This window comes from Pleurodeles waltl, chromosome 6, assembly GCF_031143425.1.
Source record: "Pleurodeles waltl isolate 20211129_DDA chromosome 6, aPleWal1.hap1.20221129, whole genome shotgun sequence".
Classification (NCBI taxonomy): Eukaryota; Metazoa; Chordata; class Amphibia; order Caudata; family Salamandridae; genus Pleurodeles; species Pleurodeles waltl.
The window spans coordinates 781,287,671-781,312,646 of record NC_090445.1 but is presented as its reverse complement, the minus strand read 5'-3'; the positions used below and the strand labels follow the sequence as shown (position 1 = coordinate 781,312,646).

Here is a 24,976-nt window from a genome sequence, read left to right as displayed (position 1 = left end):
TTTCTCTCCCAGTGCTGAGCCCTTTCTCTCCCAGTGCTGAGCCCTTTCTCTCCCAGTGCTGAGCCCTTTTAGGGCTCTTTGGGGTTGTTTGCACGCTAAAATACATTGGCAGTCATGCAATAATCCATGTAACAGGGTCAGCCGGCAAGGCGATAAGAAAACCCGTCCCAGGGTGGGACAGACGTAAAGTACACCAGTGGTTCCCAACCTTTTGACTTCTGTGGACCCCCCACTTTATCATTTCTGCAACCCGGCGACCCCCACTTAATCATTATTGGAATCTGGGGACCCGTCCAAATTAAATCAAACAATACACAAAAAATACAGAAACAAGCATTCCATTGAACACATCCACAAATGATAACAAATTGTATTTAATTTACAAACAAAATGAAAAAAAAAACATTTTAAATTAAATAAAAAAGCTAGACCTTTTCTAAGTTCAGTTGAAACCATACATCGTCATACTAGATTCTGTTTGAACCTGCACTGCTCCCATAAATCAATCTGAGGGTACTAATTTAATTTGTAGGCTCCAATTTCATATTCCTTGACATTTACAGTATGTCTTAAAAATGTCAGTTGTACATTTAGCCACTTTTTATATACACTCTATAAATCTGTTAATATTAGTAAATTTTCTAAGCAGTCACGCCCCTCCTGAGGAAGCTTTGCAGACTCCCAGGGGTCCCCGGACCACAGGTTGGGAACCACTGGCATATGCCAATGACATCAAGTGATTTTTAAAGGCAAGCCCACAAATGAATAAAAGTGATGGGCGTGAGGTGGGCATGGTTAAAAGCCCACAATACTTCTAACAGGTCAAAGCGCTTGTGCGCTCAACTTAACAATCGGTATCAAGGAAACCTATGTATTTCTGAAATGGGCACAAGATATGTAGTTTACGAGCAGTGGTTATTTGTACATCTATGAATTCGTTGGTACCAGTACTGGAATATGGTTTAGAGGGTATTTTTCAAAATGTCTTTCTTATACACGTGCTTACATTTGAAAGTCTCAAATTCAACAAACTCCTATTGGTAATAACAGATGTTCTGCTATTCTATTGTCAAGCGCTAACCTGTTCGTCCCACTGAGACACAATGTTGACCAAGCTGCTTGTTCCAAGTTCCACCTAAAGTTTGTGTGCGTCCCACTTAAATACACATGATCAGCACCACAAAGTTGCGGGGGGAAGGGGATGGATGAGAGAGACACTGAAGTTGCAGAGCTGGATCTAGGCACCTGGTGATGGTACTTTAAGAGCTGGTCTTTCCTATGATAAAATACACATCAGTCACTAAAACTAATTTCTCATAACCCATGTATTTTCTACTGTTAAACTATGTTGTGCAAGCTAGATGTACCTGTTGGGGGTCCCCTTTTCTGCTTTTTTTATGGCTCTCCCTCTATCTAGGGATTTTCGGAAAAAATGTGGATTACTTGTAATTAAATAGGAGCCTTGCACCTCTATACTGTCTATAGCTACTCCCACTTTGATCCCAGATTAGTCCCTTGTCACCTTAGTTAGGCCTACCTAGCTGTTCCTTGACATTCAGTGGATAGCTTACGTGTTTCACCTTGATGAGATTTCCCAACATGCTGACTCACTTGACTCGTAGACATTTACATAGGCAACAATAATAAGAACAAATTCTCAGGGAATTAGATTCGCCAGCTATTCATGGGTTAATCATTGTACTGTGATAGTATTGCGAAGAACGCAATTCAGTGTTTAAATCACACTGAAAACATAGGGTTAATCAAGGATTACGGTTCATATTTGTATTTCTATGAAAACCTAGGGTTAATCAATAGTGTTCAACTTCATGAACAATCAACTTAGCACTGTTATCACAGCGTAATTTTGAGCATGGCAAAGATAATCTTCAACTTCGTTTAAGCGCCAAACACAGACTGTTCCTAATCTCCAGCAACAATTTGAACTAATGCAAATGCCACTTTGAATATGTTTATTATAACTGAGTTCACAGTACATCGTATCGCTAACAACAATGGTAATGCCACAATAAACTCTGGGATAACAAACGTATTCACAGTATATCATTTTCATAATAATTGTTCAATAGAAACTCCTCTCTGTGATATAATGCAAGCAACTACAATAAGCATTATAGCATAACAAGTGGCGAACATCCCAGTGACCTTAAAAACCAAAGATGTGCCCTTTTAGGTGCATCACATCCTGGAACATTCGCTTATCAAGTTTCAGGTCAGCAAGTATCAAGTTCTAGCAATAAATGTTCTTAGGTCACGTGCAGCGCATTACCGCCTTTTTAAGGGTTAATTCCCTTGGTCTCTTCTTCCAGAAACGACCTCCAAGATGCCGGACAGAACAGAATTTGAAGATCGAAAGTGGAGTAGTAGAGATTCCTTCTCTGCAGCCGATGACCTTTACAGCAAACAGTTCACTCAGGCTGGGTGTGGTTTAAGTACCTGCTGCACCCAGCCATACCCAGTCTGAGTCATAGGGAGTACCTCCCAGTCTGAGTCATAGGGATGCTGGAGGTTTTTGCAACACTTGTTCCCAAACAAGCATTGGTCTCTAACAAGCATTAGTTACAACAAGCATTGGTCTCTGTAAACAAGTCCCTTGACATCTATGCTGCCACAGTTCTTCAGATAAAAAAAAAAAGTGGTACCTCACTTGTGTGGGTACGCTTGATGCCGGGGACAGGAAGTGGGCCAAGACACACCATGAAAGCATCACATTTTTTTTGCCTATGTGGGTAGCTCTAAATTTTGGACTGTAGCTCAGCCGGCACCTAGGGAAACCTATCAAACCTGTACATTTTTAAAAACTAGACACTTGGGGGTATCCAGTGTAGGGTGACTTGCTTGTTTCTCTCCAGGTTTTTTTATTACCCAGAATCCTTTGCTAACCTGATACATGGACTAAAAAACACACATTTTTCACCCACTTGTGTGAATGAAAGCTCTGGAATCTGCAGGGATCCACAAACTTCCGTCTACCTGGCATTTCCCCCCAAGTCTCCTTATAAAAATGGTGCCTCACTTGTGTGGTTAGGTCTTACTACCCAAGACAGAAACTGATCAAATCAAGGTCAGTGAGAGTTCCTTGGCAATGGGAGGACACAATATCTTGTATGATGATTGTTTTAACGTCTTATACCATACTAATCTAATACCCTTTTTCAGTAATTTTGGCTATTATACAAGTTACTAATTGAGTTTGCACACTTTCAAATCAAGCAGAAAAGTTGATGAATAAGTCCCATGGGGCATTTGTTTGACTTAATACACCTACTCTGGTTCTTGTGGGCGACTGGGGCGGTCCTCTTGATGTATTCATAAGTTCCCTAAAAAGCACTTCAAAATCTAGTGAAGCCTTCAAAATGTTGCCACACAGGGTACTCCGTGACAATGTGGCATATGTTCCCTCCACCACTATGTGCAGCCCTACCCATTTATGATGGCGGATAAAGGTGTCAGCAGGCCAGAAGGAAGCCTATGCTTCCTTCAAGGATAGGATCTAAAATTCTGTGGCTGCTTGCCTGGTAAAGTAGTGGCCCCTGGAAGGTAGGTATCCATGCACAACCATTGAAGCGTTTACCTGACGGCAGTTCCACCTCAATTTCCCAATACTTAATTTTTGTATGTTACAACATAAAGCGAGTAGGAAAACACAGGGCTGGCTGAGATGGGCACTGGTGACTGTAAACACGACCATCCTGCCTTTTTCCGCACTTAGAGCAGACTTCACATCGGCAACATGGTCAGGCCTTTTCTAAGTGTTTCAGCAATGCCATTCAGCAAAGTGTCGCTCCTGAAGCCTTGCCACATCCCCAGAGCATATGAAGTGGAGGTTGCTGCTTCTGTAGCAGTAAGACTACTAAGATGGACAACTGAAAGTCAGGGAATGACATGAGTCTTCCTGCGGTTGTGTGACCATAAATAAAACATATACATTGTATGTTGCCATCTGGATCAGGTGGGTAAAACGTTTCTTGTACCAAGTGCAAGTTTTATGACTTGTATTGTTGTCTGATTAATCTGGTTGTTCTTATCCACTCCTCCCATGTACTTGTTGTAATGAAGTATACTGGTGGGCTTGTGACCTAGGCCATCTGACCCCAAACTGTGATGAGGGAAGTGCTCTCATGAATTTTAGTGAATACGTACACATCATATCTATCCAAGAACCTGACTGTGAGCAATTCATTCGAATGCAACTCAGTACTGTGGGATTTCTGGAGCTTCTTACAAACCAGTTCCTCCGGGAATCCTTTGTGGCAACAACTAACTGAACCGCAGGCCGCAGGCCACAGTGCCTTTGTACAGCTCATGTACAGCTCATCGAAATGTATAGAATTTGCCTACATAAATGTTATAATCTTTGTGAAGGAGTGGCTGGACAAGCTTCCATACAGTCTTTCCTGTGACTCCTATCGTGGGAGGGTAACCTGCCGAGTTTAGAGAGTTCTTCCCTGTATACACTTTCAATCTGTGCACATAGGCAGTAGAGCTCTCACACAGCATGTACAGCTTGATGCCATAGCAAGCTCTTTTTCCTCACAGTGTGCCTGAACAGCAGCCACCCTTTGTACAGGAGCAAGGACTCATTGATGGCTGTATTCCTTCTGGCTTGTAAGTCCCTAGAAACGTGGCAGACAAATGTTCCACAACAGGCAGAACTTTTAAAAACCTATCAAGGTCCGGATGGTCCTAGGGCAATGCAGCAGAATTGCCATTGAAATGCTGCATGTGCTGCAGTAGTAAAAAATGATCTCTGCTCATGTATGGTGCAGTAGCCACATTTTGAGCTTAAGGCTCAAAAATATCTCCTCAAGCGAAGTGGGAGTCCACTTGTGTGCCCTAAAACAGGCCCCTAGAGTGCCTCCATGCGCCCTCAGAAATTGTTTGTCATGCAAATTTGTTTGCTGCACAATGTGCTCAAAGAAGTCAACATCCAAAAAGAGATGGGCGTAGGCAATTAGCAAATAAATTGGATGTATCGACTTTACATCCAGCGTCCGTCGCAAGTGACAGTTGCAATTTGGGGCTGAACTGAATTGGGGGCTGCTAAGAGTGCTTGTCGTCACATGTGCCTGCTCTCTCCATAGGCCTAACCTCCTATGGTCGCCTGTTGCACGCTGCTGTCTCAGTATCTGGTGTCCCAGTCTCTGATCCTGCCTCAGAGCTGTCCTCCATAACCCGAGTTGGGGCCTGGGCAGCAGTCATCCACTGAGACGCCATCTGTTACTGGGTAAAACCACCCTTTTAAAAACTGTCCTACACAGAAGGCAGATTTGTTGTTCTAAAACAGATGTATGCGTGTGACATGTGTGCAACGGTAAATAAAGAGAAAGTGACCTCACCTTATCTTCTTTTCTAAGTTTGCAGATTATCCAAAGAAACTAAAAAAAAAAAAAAAAACAGTATTACTTCATCTTGCCACATAACCAATATCACAGCGTACTTTTAATGTTGCATGCACAAAACCTTATTGTTGGGGGAGCAGCTGGGCATTTTCCAAGATAAGTGTAATTTACCAACGCTACAAATCACTGCATCTCAAGTAGCACATAGTCACTTAGTAGGCCATAAAATTTTATACACAGATTTGCCCCTAGTGAATCTCAGTACTATCACTGGGGTCAGTGGATGTATGCGGCATGGGAGCACCAGATTATGCAACAGGGTTAACTAAATTATGCCACATAAATCTATCTACTGCATAGTTTGCAGATGATAGGCATGTGACATATGGAGTGTGTATATATGTATGTATATGTGTATACAGGGAGTGCAGAATTATTAGGCAAGTTGTATTTTTGAGGATTAATTTTATTATTGAACAACAACCATGTTCTCAATGAACCCAAAAAACTCATTAATATCAAAGCTGAATATTTTTGGAAGTAGTTTTTAGTTTGTTTTTAGTTTTAGCTATGTTAGGGGGATATCTGTGTGTGCAGGTGACTATTACTGTGCATAATTATTAGGCAACTTAACAAAAAACAAATATATACCCATTTCAATTATTTATTATTACCAGTGAAACCAATATAACATCTCAACATTCACAAATATACATGTCTGACATTCAAAAACAAAACAAAAACAAATCAGTGACCAATATAGCCACCTTTCTTTGCAAGGACACTCAAAAGCCTGCCATCCATAGATTCTGTCAGTGTTTTGATCTGTTCACCATCAACATTGCGTGCAGCAGCAACCACAGCCTCCCAGACACTGTTCAGAGAGGTGTACTGTTTTCCCTCCTTGTAAATCTCACATTTGATGATGGACCACAGGTTCTCAATGGGGTTCAGATCAGGTGAACAAGGAGGCCATGTCATTAGATTTCCTTCTTTTATACCCTTTCTTGCCAGCCACGCTGTGGAGTACTTGGACGCGTGTGATGGAGCATTGTCCTGCATGAAAATCATGTTTTTCTTGAAGGATGCAGACTTCTTCCTGTACCACTGCTTGAAGAAGGTGTCTACCAGGAACTGGCAGTAGGACTGGGAGTTGAGCTTGACTCCATCCTCAACCCGAAAAGGCCCCACAAGCTCATCTTTGATGATACCAGCCCAAACCAGTACTCCACCTCCACCTTGCTGGTGTCTGAGTCGGACTGGAGCTCTCTGCCCTTTACCAATCCAGCCACGGGCCCATCCATCTGGCCTCACTCTCATTTCATCAGTCCATAAAACCTTAGAAAATCAGTCTTGAGATATTTCTTGGCCCAGTCTTGACGTTTCAGCTTGTGTGTCTTGTTCAGTGGTGGTCGTCTTTCAGCCTTTCTTACCTTGGCCATGTCTCTGAGTATTGCACACCTTGTGCTTTTGGGCACTCCAGTGATGTTGCAGCTCTGAAATATGGCCAAACTGGTGGCAAGTGGCATCGTGGCAGCTGCACGCTTGACTTTTCTCAGTTCATGGGCAGTTATTTTGCGCCTTGGTTTTTCCACACGCTTCTTGCGACCCTGTTGACTATTTTGAATGAAACGCTTGATTGTTCGATGATCACGCTTCAGAAGCTTTGCAATTTTAAGAGTGCTGCATCCCTCTGCAAGATATCTCACTATTTTTGACTTTTCTGAGCCTGTCAAGTCCTTCTTTTGACCCATTTTGCCAAAGGAAAGGAAGTTGCCTAATAATTATGCACACCTGATATAGGGTGGTGATGTCATTAGACCACACCCCTTCTCATTACAGAGATGCACATCACCTAATATGCTTAATTGGTAGTAGGCTTTCGAGCCTATACAGCTTGGAGTAAGACAACATGCATAAAGAGGATGATGTGGTCAAAATACTCATTTGCCTAATAATTCTGCACTCCCTGTATAATATATATATATATATATATATATATATATATATATATATATATATATATATAGTTACTTCAAGTAACTATAACTCTTGCCCTAAGGTAACTATAATTTGCTCCTCCGGCATGCACAGATATCTGATCAATAAGTTTACTGCAGATGTTAGTGACATTATCAATGGTGTTATTAAAGCGGTCATGAATTATGTAATTTGTAGGGTAATTAGAGCGCACGCTCACTTAAGCTGGTGTCTGGAAAGTTTGGGGTTGATCCGTCAACTAGGGGCTGAGAAAAATGGGGGGGGGGGGGGAAGGGTTTTCGCAAACTCCTTTTCCTCATACATTTTTTCGTAAGGATTTTGAAGGCAGCCACACTCTGAACCGCTGGGCGGAATTACACCAAATGTGGCAGAAAGGTAGCTCTTGTTTCAGAAAAATCTTTTTGGTTATTTGGTGTAATTCTGTTCAGTAATTTGGTAGATACTAAAAAACATTTAAAAATAAATATATATATGCAAAGCCTCCGCGAACCCTCAATTCTGATCTGAGTGGCTGTCAACTCTTTAACCAAAAGTGTTGGCAGCCATATTAGGACTCAGCTTCAGCTGAGTCCCAGAAAGAAAATAAAAGGGGACAGGGTAGGGACACTCTGACCCCTTAGCTCTGGTGTTGGGGGTTCTGGTGTTGGGGGTTCCAGAAGGACCCACCAGGGCAAAAAATCATTAAAAAAAAAAAAAAAATTGCTGACAATTGTGGAGGTTCTGCAAATCCAGGGAAAACTGCTCCCACCCACTTGAGAGGAAATTTCATTGATTAGCCTGACCAGATGAAAAATCTGCTCCCGCACGCAGGGAGCAGCATTTATTCCTGCTCCCTGTGTGCGAGAGCAATGCCTGCTTCTGCTGGAGGTGGGGAGCAGGCATGGGCATTAAGGCTTCCCCCATGGCCTGCAGAAGAGCACCCTCAGTACCCCGAGTAGGAAAAGGGCACCTTTCATACAGTGGCTGAACCCCAGGCTATGGAGTCCCCGGGGCCAAAATCGGCCTGGGGAGGGGCTTGCGTGGCTCCCTGTCCTTTTACTGATTGGCAAGGCACTGGAAGATGGAGTCCCTGGGGCCAAAAGCGTACTGGAGAGGGGTCCGCGTAGGCCATCTCCTCTTGCAATAATTGCCTGAGCCCTGTGGTTTTTGGGGCTAAAATCAGCCCAGGGAGGGGTGCTGTGTTGCCCCTCCTTCTCCTTGCTTTAAATGTCTGAGTATGGGATCCCAGGGGCGGAAATTGGCCCGGGGAGATGGACCGCGTGCCTCCCCCCTCCTGTTTCAGTAATTTGCTGCCCCCCGGGGGATGGAGTCCCTGGTGCCGTATTTGCCACTGGGAAAGGGGACTGCCTGCAAACGGGTAGCTAGCTACAGGCCAGGCCCTGTGACCGATATACCTCCGCACATAGCTGAAGGCTGTGCATGGCATAGGATTGGGTGCCTATGAGGGGTTGCCCGCAGGCCTTGTGGCCATGCCCAACCACACATGGCTAAAGGTCATGCGTGGTGGGGCTTGGTTTAAAGTAAGGTAGTTCAAGTTTTACATATTGTTAAAAAAAAAAAAAAAAAAAAAAAAAAAAAATCCCTTAGAAAGTCACACAAAATCCGTGGTTAAAATAAAATACAAAAATAATGTGCTGGGTTCCAGGGTGGCATGCTTGTTTTTATACATGCCCCGCCCCTAGATAAGCCTGGCCCCCGTGTGATGTATTATGCAATATAATTGTTGGTGGGTGGGGGGCTGCGCAAGGCCTCCCTCCCTGCACCAATTATGGTTCCAGGGTCTCCATCCCTCTGGACTTGGATGATTTTCAAAACTGGGTGGGAGCAGCTTGGCCCTCCTTGTGGGCTGATTTCTGCCATGGGAACCCCATCCACCGGGGGCAAGCCAAAATAGAATACCAGGAGATTCGGCCCCCTCCTCTGGCTGCATTCAGCCCCAGAGACCCATCCCCTGGGGTCTGGCCATGCAACCCAAATGGAGGGGGGGGGGGCGTGCAGACCCCTGCCTGAGCCATTATCCCACAGGTTCTGGCTCCTGCCAGAGTGCCTTCTTCCGGGACATAACTTGTTTTCTCTCACTTAGTGGGAACAATTTCCAATCTCCAGCGAAACCAGAGCAAACATTCCGGACCCCCATTAGCACCAACGCCAGGTCTTTTTTCTTGGAGGGGGGCGGCGCAGCCCCTCCTCTGGGAATACTGTAAGGCAGGTCCCGCAGGCAAAATCTGAAGTTTCACTCATGCAGGGGACAGAGATGAAATGCTTCAGCAAGCAGGGAGCTGCTCTCAAAGCAGCACCCTGCTTGTTGAAGCAATGGCACAGCCAGGGAAGCCTTAAGTCTTCACCTGTAGTGCCAGGTAGCCTGTAAAGGACTTTTTATTTATAGAAAAGAAAAAGCTGTAGCTCAGTGTGAAGGTCACAGATCTTCACACTGAGCATTGGGGGTTTGAGTCCATGTGGACTTGTTACCCTTTTTTTCTTTTTTTCTTTTTCTTTTTTTTTTAAATAAAGTACAAATTATTATATTTTTTAGCAAATACTTATTTTGTTTTTTATTTTAAATTGTACACAATAGCTCATTCTAAGTATATCAGACATTAAAGCCTAAAAAAACTATATCCCTCCCTCTCATTTTCTTTCTCTCTTTCGATCAATTCTTCCACTCACACACCCATTCAGACACTCACGCACCCACTCACAGACCTACTCAGGCCCTCATGCACTCATTCACAGCTCCAGGCAGACCCTCACACGCCCACTCACTCAATCAGTTACACACCCACTCACACACCCAGTCAGACTGTCACATGCCCACTCACAGACCCACTAACACTCTGATATACCCACTAACAGACCTGCACACATACTGATGCACCCTCTAAAATGCTGATGTACACACTCAGACAATCTGATAGCCACTTTTACGACCAGATACAGCCTCTCACACTTCTTCTCATATCCAGAGAGGCCGCGGCTAACTTCCACCGTGCATGCACAAAGGGCCGTGCACAGCATCTGGTTGGGTGGTTAGGGGGGGGTTGGCTGCAGGCCAGGCCAGCCCTTGCAGGCAAACCTTACTGTGCACAGGAGAAGGCCGTGCACAGTGCAAGGTTGGGTGCTTATAGGGGCTTGGCTTGCGGCCAGGCCCTGTGGTCAACCACCACTGCGCACGGCCAAAGGCTGTATTCATGTAGAGCAATGGAAATTACTATATGTTAAAAAAAAAAACTAGAAATTCACTGAAAATACAATAAGTTACAGGGAGGTTACAGTTAGGATCTGAATTTACTCGTACAAAACAATAGAAATTCAGCAGTTAGAGTTCTTTCAAGTAACCAAAACTCGCACCTTAAGGTAACTATAACTCGAGCCTTTGCCATGCACAGATAATTACTCCACATTTTATGTCATTGATGACATATTCTATGCCACTGCAACATTAGCAATAAAATTGTTGAGACCACTGTGCATGGGGAGGTCGCGAGATAGTTACTTGAGGTAACTAACTAGAACTGGTGAATTTCTCTGGTTTGGTACGTTTAAAATGTGAGCCTAACTTTAACGTTCCTGTAACCTTTGGATTTTCATATATATATTTTTTTTTTTAAACAGTGAGCCTACACACACACACACACACACACACACACACACATTTATTTATTTTAGAGAGCGAAATAGCACCCCAACAAAATACTTTTTTCTTACTTTTGTGTGGCTACTTCATTTATTTCTTTGACATATATATATATATATATATATATATATATATATATATATATATTTTTTTTTTAAATGTGTAGGCTTTTGATTGGGCCCCCAGGGGAACCACACACTTCTTAAAAAATAAAAAAAGAGAGAGATATAATTAAACAAAGTTGGGGCCTAAAGGTTTATGATCAAAAGGGCTGACCCCATGACAATTTTACAGTTTGATTTTGTAATTTTTTTTATTACCATGATTCCCGGTGGGCTATTCACCCCCCCCCCCCCCCCCCCCCCACACACACACCTTTAAAAAAAACATTTGTTTTAAATGATCAGGAAAGGGTGGGCGGCCCATTACCCTGAGGGCCAACCCTCCCCAAGTGACTTTCCTGGTGGTCTAGTGGGTTTCCTGGTATTGGATCACGGCATGCCTGCTATCCACTGCCAGGAAACAGTTTCAGTGGGGCCTCTTGTAAAGGGGAGCCTCTCCTCTTTCCATTGAGTCTTCCCTGAAATGTTGGACAGCCCTTTTTCTCACCAGAGTAAAGAGAGCGCTTACCTGCTACTTTCTCTGACTCCAGCGGGGAAAACTGTGATGTCATTGCACTGACATCTCAGATGGGCTGGAGCGGAGTCAGGGGGAGAAGCGGAAGCATCTCCTACAGCATTTTTGTTTAAAAAAAGAATCTTCCATTGCCTGCACCAGAGAATCTTTTTGAAACCTTTTCGATGTCGACAGATGCACTGTGGAGAGTGTGGGTGTGTCTGCCATTGGCTGACAGACGCATGCATGGGGTTAGCAAACCATCTTCATCAATTAGGCTTCTCAGTTGTCACTCAAGTTATGCTCCTTCTCACCCCGTTGGACACAGAATGTGAATGGATTAGCCCACTTCAGCTGTTGAGTACGCTAACTTCGAGATGATGTTTAGATTGTATACTCATCTATATATACTGAAACTTTTACACCAAAGGTTACCCACTTGAATTTATTTGTACGTATTACTGAATATGTGTTCATATAAATGTTAGTCACAGTCCCTCAGCTTCATGCAGGTCATATGAAGCCTTTGCATCTGACCCAAGAGGAATCATTAGTACCATCATAAGGTACTGAGGTACTGCTGGTTTGTGGAGACTTCTGCTGGATCTGAAATGAGAGCAACACCCTTTAACGACTTTAAGAACTTCAGCTTTGTGAAAGAATCAGAGTATTTTGAATCTAATTTGAGAGGGACCTCTAATGGTTTGAGATACTGCGGGTTAGTGAATAGCTTGCTAGTCTAAAGACAAATGAAAACACAAATGCACACTCTCTTCTAGATATGTTCATAGTGGAGTAAAATAATCGTTCATCAAATACTTTTAGAGCTTTGCTTTACTAACATTTACATTTTGCCTTTTTCTACCATAGCACAGGACCCTGGACTTTAATGTAAGCAGCAGATGTGCAGTGCCTCTAAAAAAAAATATAAAAAAATACAAAAAATAGAAGTATGCTGGAGCTGAATGCTCTTGAATAATTAACCAGTGACTGCTAGTACTTTATTTATACTCTGATGTTTAGGCAAGGATTGTGTAGTAATCAGAGGATTTGTTGAAAGTTTAAGTATGAAGTCACCAGAAACGGGCTTTGGCATAATTACTTCTCCTGTGGAAAACAAGCATGGTTCATTTGTTACAAAGAATGTATGCACGTTTTTTATTTTTTTTATTTAGAAGACACCCCCCCTCTGCTTTATGAAGGACTTGATGCAATATGTGAATAAAAGATTCTTCCCCAAAATAACTGCATTTTATTGGCACGCAAATGCAGTGCCACTCAAAAAACTTATTTGATTAGAATACGGTTGACGGCACTTTATTTAATCATGGCTGCTATTATCTGTATACACTAGGTTTTCTTTTAGAAGTGTTTCATAGTAATCAAGAAATTTATTGAAAGATTCACTATTTATCATATATCACTATTTGCATATTTACTTAAAATTACAGTTCAATAGAGTAACCCGTGTATGTGTAAGTGTTTTTTTTTTTTATGGTCGAGCGCGCAAGCGCACTGGCCCCTGTTGTAATCTCTGTGGGTTTCTAACCACACCCATGTCACGCTTATCAGTTTTGTTGGTTTGCCTTTTAAAATTCGCTTAATTTAGTTTGTGAAAGGCATGCGTACGTCATGCCTTTTCCGGTGTTTAGCCCTCCTCGTGAGCAACGGTAAACCACTGAAAACACATGAGGCTCCATGTTTTCAGAATGGCTTCTGGACTACTTTTTATTTTTATTTTCTATGCAGCACGACCTCGCTGGCCAGTAGTTGAGCTCTTTGCGTGACATTGACTGTTACATAGGTAATTGCATAACTGCTGATACGTTTGACTGTGAGCGAACTTGTGTTTCCCTTTGTGTGCTCCTTCACGCTCATGGCGTGGTGCTTTAAATCGGCTCGTTTATGTAAAACTGTATTCATTTTCAATTTATGTGGCGAGAATAATCTGGTTATGACTTTACAACTCTAATAGCTCTAAATCGAAAAAATTAGAGGCCATTTCATTGAAAATGCTTCTTTTTTTTTATGGTGAAGCCGGATTCCCCTCGCCTTTGTGAAGGACATTTTAAGAAGTTGCATCCTACTCGAGAAGTCAATCTAGCAACGAGAGTTATCGCTGCTTTGTGATAATTTCGAGGGATATCTAGTGAAGTTTTGAAATGCTACAACCATTTTAAAGGTTTCACGTTGTTGCTTTTGACATGAAAAGGGTCATTTAGTAATGATTTGAGATTCTGTAGTGTACGAAAGGCTCAACTTTTTTGTTTTTCCCAGGCTTGTTTTGATCTCTTATATTAAAAACGCGATACACAGAAGGCAAATTTGAGTGGAAAAGAGAGTTTAGTTTGAGCGAAAACAAACCACCTGATTGCCGATGTAACTGTTTTGTGCATAGAGGAGATTGTGGCTCTTTCGTTTAACTTGAAATTTTCCCCTGCCTGCAGACTCTGTAAGCTGTAAAGAATGTTAGGAAAGATTGAATTCTTTGGTGTTGAACTTTTTAGATCTTGTTCTGATCTAATGCCAGGAATACTCTTTCAAACCGAGCCAAATATGAAAGGGTGTACATTGGAGAAAATAGCAAAAGAGTCAAAGTGTATACTTTCTGGGTTTGTTTTAATTCTGTCCTTATAACATACTCCAGCACACACTGTTTATGTAGCTCCGAGGTCAAAGTAGTGTTGTAGCCATTAACACGGGTTTTTGTCAGTGTTTGTAAAGATGTCTGCAAATGCAAGACTGGGATTGGCAGTGAATTTGCAGTGAACTGAGTAACTCAAGATTGCTTATGAAACTATGAATGAAGGCTATAGCAGTACCGCATTCTTACTGTCCAGTAATTTTATTGTACCACCACAGTCCCTTAGCAAGCGAAGCGTACAAAAAGATTTAAGGTTCTGATGCAGCAAATAACCATATTGAGATTTAAGTGTGCATCATCACCAGAGAAACCCAGGCTCTTCTGATGTGCTAGTTAATGCAAAAACAGATTATGTAGGAACCCGTTTTAAGAAGTACAGAGCGTCTCTTTTAGCACTCCATGAGTTGAGATGGCTTGCTGTATCCGCCCTAGTGACCTTACCTAGATTCCTCAGAATCTCTTTATAGAAATCCTTATTTTTAGAAATAAATGTAATGTTTCCAGGCTTCATGTTTGTAGGCTTACTTGGGGAAAGTTATCAGTCACTCTTAGGGATTTGGATTGAAATGTGTGCAGAGCATACAGTGGATACGGTAATAGAATTGCCCTTCCTTCATTTAGTGATGTGATTTGGGTGAGCTTCTACACTTTTGTTATTGCCCTTAGTTAAGGGGTGGTCAAGGTGCAGAATGCTTTGACATGGAATCAGGATACATACTTGTTGAGATCTACACAAGCAGAATGTGCGCTTTCATGTGCTATGCAGAGCTTATGTCGGATTGCTGGATTTCCATGGATATTTTGGGAAAGGAATGCTTTTGTTTGTGGGTTTTATAGGCGGAACACCCCTTGGGCACAAATCTTTAAAATATCCCATTTAGCTGCCAAATGTGCTTCAAATCATATTTGATATTGCTATTTTGGGCATACCGGAATGACCTCTGTTGCTTAGAGACCCGGTCTGAGTTTCACACATTCATGTTTGTTATTCTAGGAGGTCTCCTAAAAGTACAGAATGTCAAATTTACGTTATTTAGTTCCTGGACGTCGCTATGAAATTATAGCCCATTGTGGAAAATCTATTTTTCCAGTATTTAGGACCTGATTACGACCTTCACGGATAGGATACTCCGTCACAAATGTGATGGATATCCTGCCCGCCTTTTTTACAAGTTTCATAGGATATAATGTAACCTGTAATACGGCGGAAGGGATATCCGTCACATTTTGCTAGTTAGGAAAGTGATCTTAATCTATTTGTTTATAGCTATATTTTTATGTGCATATAAATTATAGTGTTCTATGCCAGTACTTCTGTTAAGATTATGCAAAGAATTAGGAATTGGAGACCTATTTCTCAAGGAAAACCTTGTGAGTACCACATACACATTTTTACATTTTGATGGAGTGCTAAAGAAATACTAAAATTTTTGTATTAATTTATATTTTGTGTGGCTAAATTTTGAGACTTTTACTCGCCGTTACTCCCATAGCTCTTAATGCCTGCTTTCATGACATCTCCCTTTTGCTCCATATCCTTTTGACCTGTCGCCCCATCACAGTCTTTCTAGAGTGTCTACACTGTATCTCCCCCAGCAACACTTACATTTTTTTTTAGATGTGTTTATAGAGAGTAGTCCCAGCCTTGGAAGGCCATACATGTAATGGAGGATGTACTGTACTGAATGTACAATTGCAGAGGCTGCCTTTTATCACGTTTTCATAGTGACATGGATATTATGTTATAGTTGGAACGAATTATGTGGAAAGACTGGAAGTAGGATCAGGTCTTTGGTGCAAGGAAGCTATTAAAGAAGTAGACTTTTTATAAAATGTAAAAGCAAAGGCAGCATGTATATGATGTCTCATTTTCCCTTTAACCATCATAAAAGGTCTTTTTCCATGTGCATATTTTCCTTGGCTTTTAATTTTTAAGCTTAAACATGTAGGATCTCCGAGTTTTGCGAATACCATTCGAATTGTGAAACTTGCTGGCAATATAATCAATTTACTTTTAATGGCTTTGAAAATTATTCAGCAAGGTTTGAAGTTGGTTCTTGTGAGGTAATTGAACCCGTGACATTTCGCTTAATATTTGGGGTAGTGGACAACCTAAGGAAGAATACCCATGTTTTTTCCTCTCGCTCTGATTAGTGACAATGACATAGTCTTTGGATTTGGGAAGCCAGTTACCAGAATGTTTTACTTTTTGCTGTGATATGAATCTTAGAATTGGAGCATGGATCACACGCAGTTTAAAGGACAGAAAATACTGTTTTATTTTTTTTTGTAATTTTATTGTTTATAAAAAAATGTTTTCGCAGTAAACTAATTTGATTCTGGGCTCTTTTGTTTAATGTATTTTTAAGATCATTGTTTAATTTTCATGGGATACTAGCAACTGAGCACAAGGTAACAAAGGTAGATGGGGATACGCTTTGGAGATTGCCTCCAGGCTCAATGGAATTGAGTCTTTGTTAGGCTACATTTTGAAGTACATGAAAGATAGGTGATCTCGACCAAATTTAAGTTTGTGATTGGTGTGCTAACGTCAGTGAAGTGTTACTGAAAGTTGTCAGCAAATAGATCAGAGGGTTGTCTTGTTGACTGTGTGAAACATATTGCAGGTTCATGTAAACATTAAACAAGGAGTGTAATATTTAGACTTGAAAGCTGAAAGAAGTGATTGTACATAGGGACCTGCATGAGTCAGGGTGATTTCTTCTAAAAAGCCAAGATGCAAAGCGTTTTAGGATGGTATCTGAGTTGCTCATGTTTTAGTGGTTTAATAAGGTAGTTAGTGGTGATACACTTGGCTGATGGGCCAAGAAACGCAGCAGGGCAGTCGCCTGAACCTTAAAGCATCGTCCACCATATTGATGTTAGCGGATTTGCTCTCACATCATGATCTTTACTCTCTGCACCTATCTGCACACTCACCCCATATCCAGTCTCTTGTGACATTATCGGCATACCACTAGCTGGCTTCTAAAGAGCATTATTTAGAAATATGTATTAAACACATAATAACTAAATATTTGAAATACGAATGCAAGAATATAGAAGTGGTCTTTGAATGCAAAAAGAGGGCTGGTCAGTTAGTCACTTGCTTAGCTGTGCCCCAAATGTCTCGGACTGTCTACTAATACAGGCTCTACAAGATTACATATTGTCGTTCTAAAGACTGCTACTTTTCGATGGAACAACTTGATGCAAGCATTCAGGTACGGCACTGTGACTGTATACACTGATGAACAATGGTTTTCTGCTTACAGAAAATAGATTTATAAAGTGAATGGCAGTGTTTATTATTTAAGACAGTTAAAATCTTCATACAGAATTGTAAACGCTCCCCTCTTCTAATTGTTTCAATTCTGAAGAAAACCTCCCAACAACTGATATTACAGTAGCCAAGGACGCTTATACAGATGCTTCTAAAAGGATTAACTAGGTGTTCTGTTGTTTTTCTGCCAGTAAGGGTGCATCAGTTCCGATAAGCTGCCAGTGCATTAGGGCTTGTATCTCATTTCCACGTGTACGTTAGTAAAGCGAAACAAGTGCGAAAAACTGCTCAGGGAGTTCAAAGAGTGCTCACTACTGGCTTCCAGGTTACAAAATACAGGTATCAAAAAATATGGTATACACACAGTTCCAAAACACAAGGGGGTTTCTTTCAAGATAATGGTTCTGAATAAAATGAAAATTCATATATTTGAAGCAAGAGCCCTCACTCACCTTCTGGTGACATGCTTCATCATAGGGCTATGCTCCTCGTCAGGCCGGCGCTGCAATGCCTGACGGGCCCCACGAAGGGGCTCTTTGCCAGAGATCTTTTGAAAATAATGCACAGCCGGTCAAGAGTGATATGAGGATTGGTATTGGGGTGTTTAAAAATGACTAGAGGTAAAGAAAGCTATTTATTATGGTACTAATACCTCTGACACGGTTAAAAACGGCAAAAGGGGATATGGTAAAATAATGTCTACACTCCCCAAGTGGCAAGAAAATATATATAATCACTAAATCCCACAGTGGAGAATAGTAAAAGTAAACACAGGATCCCCTGCGTTACTCTATCTGATAGGTCAACATGTTTCTCGCGGTTTAGCCAATAAATGATCTTATGCGATTCGTCAGGACCTTGTCACATACCTAATCCTTTGAGTAGTTAGAACCCATACTAGGGAAATCAGAAACCTAAAAAATACAAAAGAAAGAAACAGTAATCAAAGAATTTCTTTGTCATATAAAATATTGTGTGTACACAGTGTCCTAAGTCACTAACCCATACAATCGTGAGTAGTCCCATAGGTGCCAAGTGGAAAGGTACATACATAAATGAAAAAAATATAAGGACCCACTTGACGAAGGTACCACAATGCTTACCCTCCAATTTATAAAGGTAGGGCCTCATCGGGGAGATCATCAGGCTTCAGAAATCCACTCAGGTCTAAATATATATATATATAAAAAAGCCTTTAATAACAATTTACATTCATTGGTTATAAGACTATGTAGAAATAGCAAGAAGACCTAAAAGTAATGTTGCAGCCAAGATGCGGTATCAACACAGACTCATATCCGAGAAGGAAAATAATATAACAGAGAAGTTCTCCTGTAATGACAAAACATGAAACAAAATAAAAGGTTGTAGGACTCTCCAATAAACATAGTGCAAGCCAAATTCAGGCCAGGGAGGGGGAAGAAACACACTGCTAATAGAAAGAAAAATGGGCAGTCTCAGTATGCAGAAAGTCAGAGGAAGAGACCGAATTCCACAGTGAATCTATGTAAGGTTGACAAGTAAACATAACCCATGACGGCCGAAAATATCCAAGGTTAAAAAGAGGAGGTATGTATAGAAATACCGGTACGGCTAAATGCTGGTAAAGTGACAGCCGACCCAGGAAAAAAGGAAATGTTGAACTCCGGTGGGCGCGTTGCAATTATGGAGCGTCTCACCTACTATAATTGATCCGTGCTGCGGATCAACAACAAGAGAAAGTTACCCGGGCCGGGGTGGTAGAGAGATATGTCACATGTGCCGGCCTGAATCGCAGAGCCGGCCGTATGCGGGAAATAGGTACAACCATATGGAGAGTGGAGCGCGCAGGTACAACAGCGCGAACTCCCAACAGCAATAGGCGCAAAGGTTAACACAGAGAAATTATCACAATGAAAACGGAGGGCGCGCAGATGTATCCCGTACTTAGCCCTTCGATGCCGGTCTAAAAAAAGACACAATGTCAAATAGGCGTGTAACTATACATTAGCGTTCAGCCCCCAAAAAACAAGCAACAAACAAGCGGCGATTCCACCTAACCAGCCCAAGAAGTTGCTGGCAAGAGCACATGCACCGCAGCCCGAGTCAGCTGCACATCTATGATTTACGGACATACCAGAAATTCCCAACAAGCACTTACTTCTGGGTAGATCTGCCTCCTGCGGTGAACCTACATGTACTGCGAGACCCCGGAACTATGGGAAGAGGTTACAAGGGAGGAGCTTATAAAGCCAAGGAGTAAGGAAATAGAGAAAGGACTAAGATACCTATAGAGGGAGTAAACAGACTAATTCAGCCATCTGTAAAATGTGTTAGGAACTGTAAAACACAAGATATAATGTAATATATAAAGTAATATCCCCAGGGAGACCCTCTTGACCGATAATATTCGCACACAACAATCTAGACTGACATGCGTGACCACATTCACCCCCTTGAGTAACCGGATTAAGGGTATAGTGCAGAGACATTGGCATATTCTCACTAGTGCAGGTGAATCATTAGAACGCCCTCTGTTCGCCTATAAAAGAGCCCAGAACATTAGGGATTTAGTGGTCCACACGAGACGGACCCCACACCGGCACCAGGATACTATGGGTCCTAAACAATGGTTGAAAGTTACTGGACACTACCCCTGTGGAGGGTGCAATGTCTGCTCTTTGACCATCAGCACTCAAGAGGTGGACCTGGGTGAACTCAAGAAATGGCAATTGAGATCACATACCAACTGCCGTTCTAAGGACTGTATATACATGATTATATGTCCGTGTGATCTGAAATACATAGGCATGACAACCAGAATGGTAAAAATACGAATCAATGAGCACCGGAGCACCATCAGATGTAAGAGATCCTCCACGAAACTAACCAACCATTACATTGAGAAACACCATACACCCAGTGACATCAGATGGGTTGTATTGGAAACCATTAGAGATACTAATGATTGCACTACCAGACTCTTTGAGAAGGAACAAAGATGGGTCTTTAGGTTACAGACCCATATTTCTGGACTCAACGATGATATTCCATGGACCAACTTTATCCATAAATAATAAGGACTGGTTGCCTCAGCCATCATGTTCATCCTCATGCTCTGGTATTAATTTTTGATGTCCTATATTTATTTATTTTCACTTTTGTTCCTTTCTGAGCTTTTTGCATCTACTATTTGTCTCCATATAGTACTTCTCCTGAGATGTCCTCATTAGGTTATATTTCAACATTATATCTTGTGTGTTACAGTTCCTAACACATTTTACAGATTGCTGAATTAGTCTGTTTACTCCCTCTATAGGTATCTTAGTCCTTTCTCTATTTCCTTACTTCTTGGCTTTATAAGCTCCTCCCTTGTGACCGCTTCCCATAGTTCCGGGGTCTCGCAGGACATGTAGGTTCACCGCAGGAGGCAGATCTACCCAGAAGTAAGTGCTTGTTGGGAATTTCTGGTATGTCCGTAAATTATAGATGTGCAGCTGACTCGGGCTGCGGTGCATGTGCTCTTGCCAGCAACTTCTCGGGCTGGTTAGGTGGAATCGCCGCTTGTTTGTTGCTTGTTTTTTGGGGGCTGAACGCTAATGTATAGTTACACGCCTATTTGACATTGTGTCTTTTTTTAGACCGGTATCGAAGGGCTAAGCACGGGATACATCTGCATGCCCTCCGTTTTCATTGTGATAATTTCTGTGTTAACCTTTGTGCCTATTGCTGTTGGGAGTTCGCGCTGTTGTACCTGCGCGCTCCACTCTCCATATGGTTGTACCTATTTCCCGCATATGGCCGGCTCTACGATTCAGGCCGGCACGTGTGACATATCTCTCTACCACCCCGGCCCGGGTAACTTTCTCTTGTTGTTGAACCGCAGCACGGATCAATTATAGTAGGTGAGACGCTCCATAATTGCAACGCGCCCACCGGAGTTCAACATTTCCTTTTTTCCTGGGTCGGCTGTCACTTTACCAGCATTTAGCCATACCGGTATTTCTATACATACCTCCTCTTTTTAACCTTGGATATTTTTGTCCGTCATGGGTTATATTTACTTTTCAACCTTACATAGATTCACTGTGGAATTCGGTCTCTTCCTCTGACTTTTTGCGTACTGAGACTGCTCATTTTTCTTTCTATTAGCAGTGTGTTTCTTCCCCCTCCCTGGCCTGTATTTGGCTTGCACTATGTTAATTGGAGAGTCCTACAACCTTTTATTTTGTTTCATGTTTTGTCATTACAGGAGAACTTCTCTGTTATATTCTTTTCCTTCTCGGATATGAGTCTGTGTTGATACCGCACCTTGGCTGCAACATTACTTTTAGGTCTTCTTGCTATTTCTACATAGTCTTATAACCAATGAATGTAAATTGTTATTAAAGGCTTTTTTATATATATATTTATATTTAGACCTGAGTGGATTTCTCAAGCCTGATGATCTCCCCGATGAGGCCCTACCTTTATAAATTGGAGGGTAAGCATTGTGGTACCTTCGTCAAGTGGGTCCTTATATTTTTTTCATTTATGTATGTACCTTTCCACTTGGCACCTATGGGACTACTCACGATTGTATGGGTTAGTGACTTAGAACACTGTGTACACACAATATTTTATATGACAAAGAAATTCTTTGATTACTGTTTCTTTCTTTTGTATTTTTTAGGTTTCTGATTTCCCTAGTATGGGTTCTAACTACTCAAAGGATTAGGTATGTGACAAGGTCCTGACGAATCGCATAAGATCCTTTATTGACTAAACAGCGAGAAACATGTTGACCTATCAGATAGAGTAATGCAGGGGATCCTGTGTTTACTTTTACTATTCTCCACTGTGGGATTTAGTGATTATATATCTTTTCTTGCCACCTGGGGAGTGTAGACATTATTTTACCATATCCCCTTTTGCCGTTTTTAACCACGTCAGAGGTATTAGTACCATAATAAATAGCTTTCTTTACCTCTAGTCATTTTTAAACACCCCAATACCAATCCTCATATCACTCTTGACCGGCTGTGCATTATTTTCAAAAGATCTCAGGCAAAGAGCCCCTTCGTGGGGCCCGTCAGGCATTGCAGCGCCGGCCTGACGAGGAGCATAGCCCTATGATGAAGCATGTCACCGGAAGGTGAGTGAGGGCTCTTGCTTCAAATATATGAATTTTCATTTTATGTAGAGCCATTATCTTGAAAGAAACCCCCTTGTGTTTTGGAACTGTGTGTATACCATATTTTTTGATACGCTATCGGGAACCATACACACAGGACCAGGAGTTCTTTTCTCCGAATCTCCCACTTATGCCCCTCCTTGGTGTTTGATGATACAAAATACAGGTACCAATGTGTTTTAGGCCCAGTGGCTTCACAATATTACAAATATCTGATATTAAGTTTTAATCTAATTTTGATTACATTATTGTATGCTCTTTTCTCATATTAAAAAGTGAGACCTCCTGTATTGAATAAATCTTCTTTTTTTTTTTTTTTCAATTTATTTTATTAGTGTTCACCTTTTTAATAAACATCAGAATACTGGGCAGTAGTTAACGCTTACAGAAAGTTTCAGAGTAATATAAAGCCATGATTTCCCCTTTAAATATCTCCTTTAAGTAATTAAACAAAATAAAAATTGTTGCTGTCCTTTTAAAACCAGCACCTTTACTGAACAACCTTTTTGATGTTTTTTTTTTTTTTTTCTTTCTTCTTCTTTGAAAAGCTGTACTAACCGTGACTGCATCTGTACTATTATCTGTATGGTAGAATAAGCAAGCAACTTACTAAGTCAACTCTGAATAATGTTTTGGCTGTAATTGCCAAAATAACGCTCACTGAGTCCCGCTGAGCGTTAAAGGATTCCCTTTCAGGCTCTCAACCCTATGGTTAAGTTTCATTGCACATCCTCTTAGCTTCAATAATGTGTTTCTGTCATATTAGAACGGGAGTACACTTTCTGTGTAGCCATTTCATCCCCTCATTTCTGTACACATCTTCTAAACTAGTACTTGGCCTCCTTTTTTTTTTTTTTTTTTTTTAGTGTTTCTTTTCTTTTAATAATGGCATTAGCTGTAAGGACAAATTGTATTCAGTGGTTGCAAGGGCACTTTGGCAAATCCACTAATTGTTATTATGCTTCCAAAAAGAGGACCAGGAAATCAAGAGAAATAGCAAAATCTTGGTGAGGAAAAGGTGGTCCGAGTACTCTGTACTAATCTGGTGCTGTGCCAAGGAGGATATGTAGTTTATTACACTTCACAACGGCATTTATGTAAAACCATAACCGAAATTAGAGCACTATGGTCCTTTACGTCTTCAGACCCTTGAGGGGGAGGTTTAATGGGCACCTTCTTTCACGAGGTCACTTAATGCACTTTGCCTTGGCAAGATTGTCTCTTCAGGTCATGCTCTACAGGGTTTATTTTTTATTTTAATCGTTTTTTTTTCATATATTGCATACTCCGTGGCTCTTTGAAGAGGGTGTCAGTAGGCTTTACAGAAGGAAAAATAAAATGCATAGCATGTAAGGCAAAGTAAAACAACGAAACAGAAATAGGTATCGGTGACACTTGATACAAGCCAGAGAGTGGCACGGTATACAACATTAAACATCAGTGAACAACGAGTAGGATCTATCTACACACTTAAAGTTAGGATCAAATGTAAACAAGTTAGATACTGCTGTTCTTTCTGTGGAATTTCATAGACCGCTTTTGTTGCATCCATGCAAATGTGCTTCAGCTAGCAGAAGTACCAAGTCAGTCTTAATTGGTGCAGAATTGACTGTTTAGCTTTTTTATTTTTAAATCAACTAGTTTGTTGGCAAAAGGGATAAGGTGGTTGGGCTCAGAAGCTCTGTGAGTTGTAAAAAGAACAAACTGTCTCTGCTTTGTTGAGAATCATCCATAGGCAATATTCACATTTTGAGTAAATAAAACCACGTCAAGTAGTAAATGGTGGCTCTGCTGTAGTAAGCATCACAAATTGTACATTTAGTGATGTAAATAGTGCTGTGTCCATACTTTTTAATGTTAGTTCTATATAAAGAAGACCACACTCCTTGCTTCAGCATCTACCTCGCTCATGGGGCTATACAGCTGTCTGGTGTCAGCTGACTCTTTGCCTTATTTTGTGGATGTTTGTCCTACAGAAGTGCGGTTTCAATCATTAGACATACTACAGTACTCTGGCATGATCCCCTACTGTTTTACAAAAGCCCCTTTCTGAGAATGTGAAAGGGCTATGGAGTTGAAGCACTTAAGATAATTGTTAGCTCTGCAATAGTATTAGGTCATTCTAGACACCATGGTATTCTGTAGCCTGAATATCTGTTGTGTAGAAGTGGTTCTGTTTTGTTAAACCCTAACATCTAGTACACATAGTGTAAGCACCTGCACATGACAAAATTGTAGGATGCCTGTGTTAAGGCAACAAGTATTTAGTCAGTCTTGTTTCATT

The 24,976-nt window shown here is 41.3% G+C and overlaps 1 protein-coding gene across 4 annotated transcripts in view; it reads left to right on the top strand.

Moving 5' to 3' along the window:
- Positions 1–24,976, top strand: part of SHOC2 (SHOC2 leucine rich repeat scaffold protein) — a 401,285-nt gene that overhangs the window by 106,236 nt on the left and 270,073 nt on the right. Inside the window, exon 2 of one of the 4 annotated variants that reach the window (XM_069239396.1) lies at positions 21,939–22,002. The exons of 2 other annotated variants lie outside the window; for them this stretch is intronic. The gene's annotated coding sequence lies outside the window, so the exon portion shown is untranslated. Of the gene's footprint in view, positions 1–21,938; positions 22,003–22,200; positions 22,237–24,976 lie in introns of those variants that run through there. One more of the 4 variants, XM_069239397.1, reaches the window with a different exon arrangement.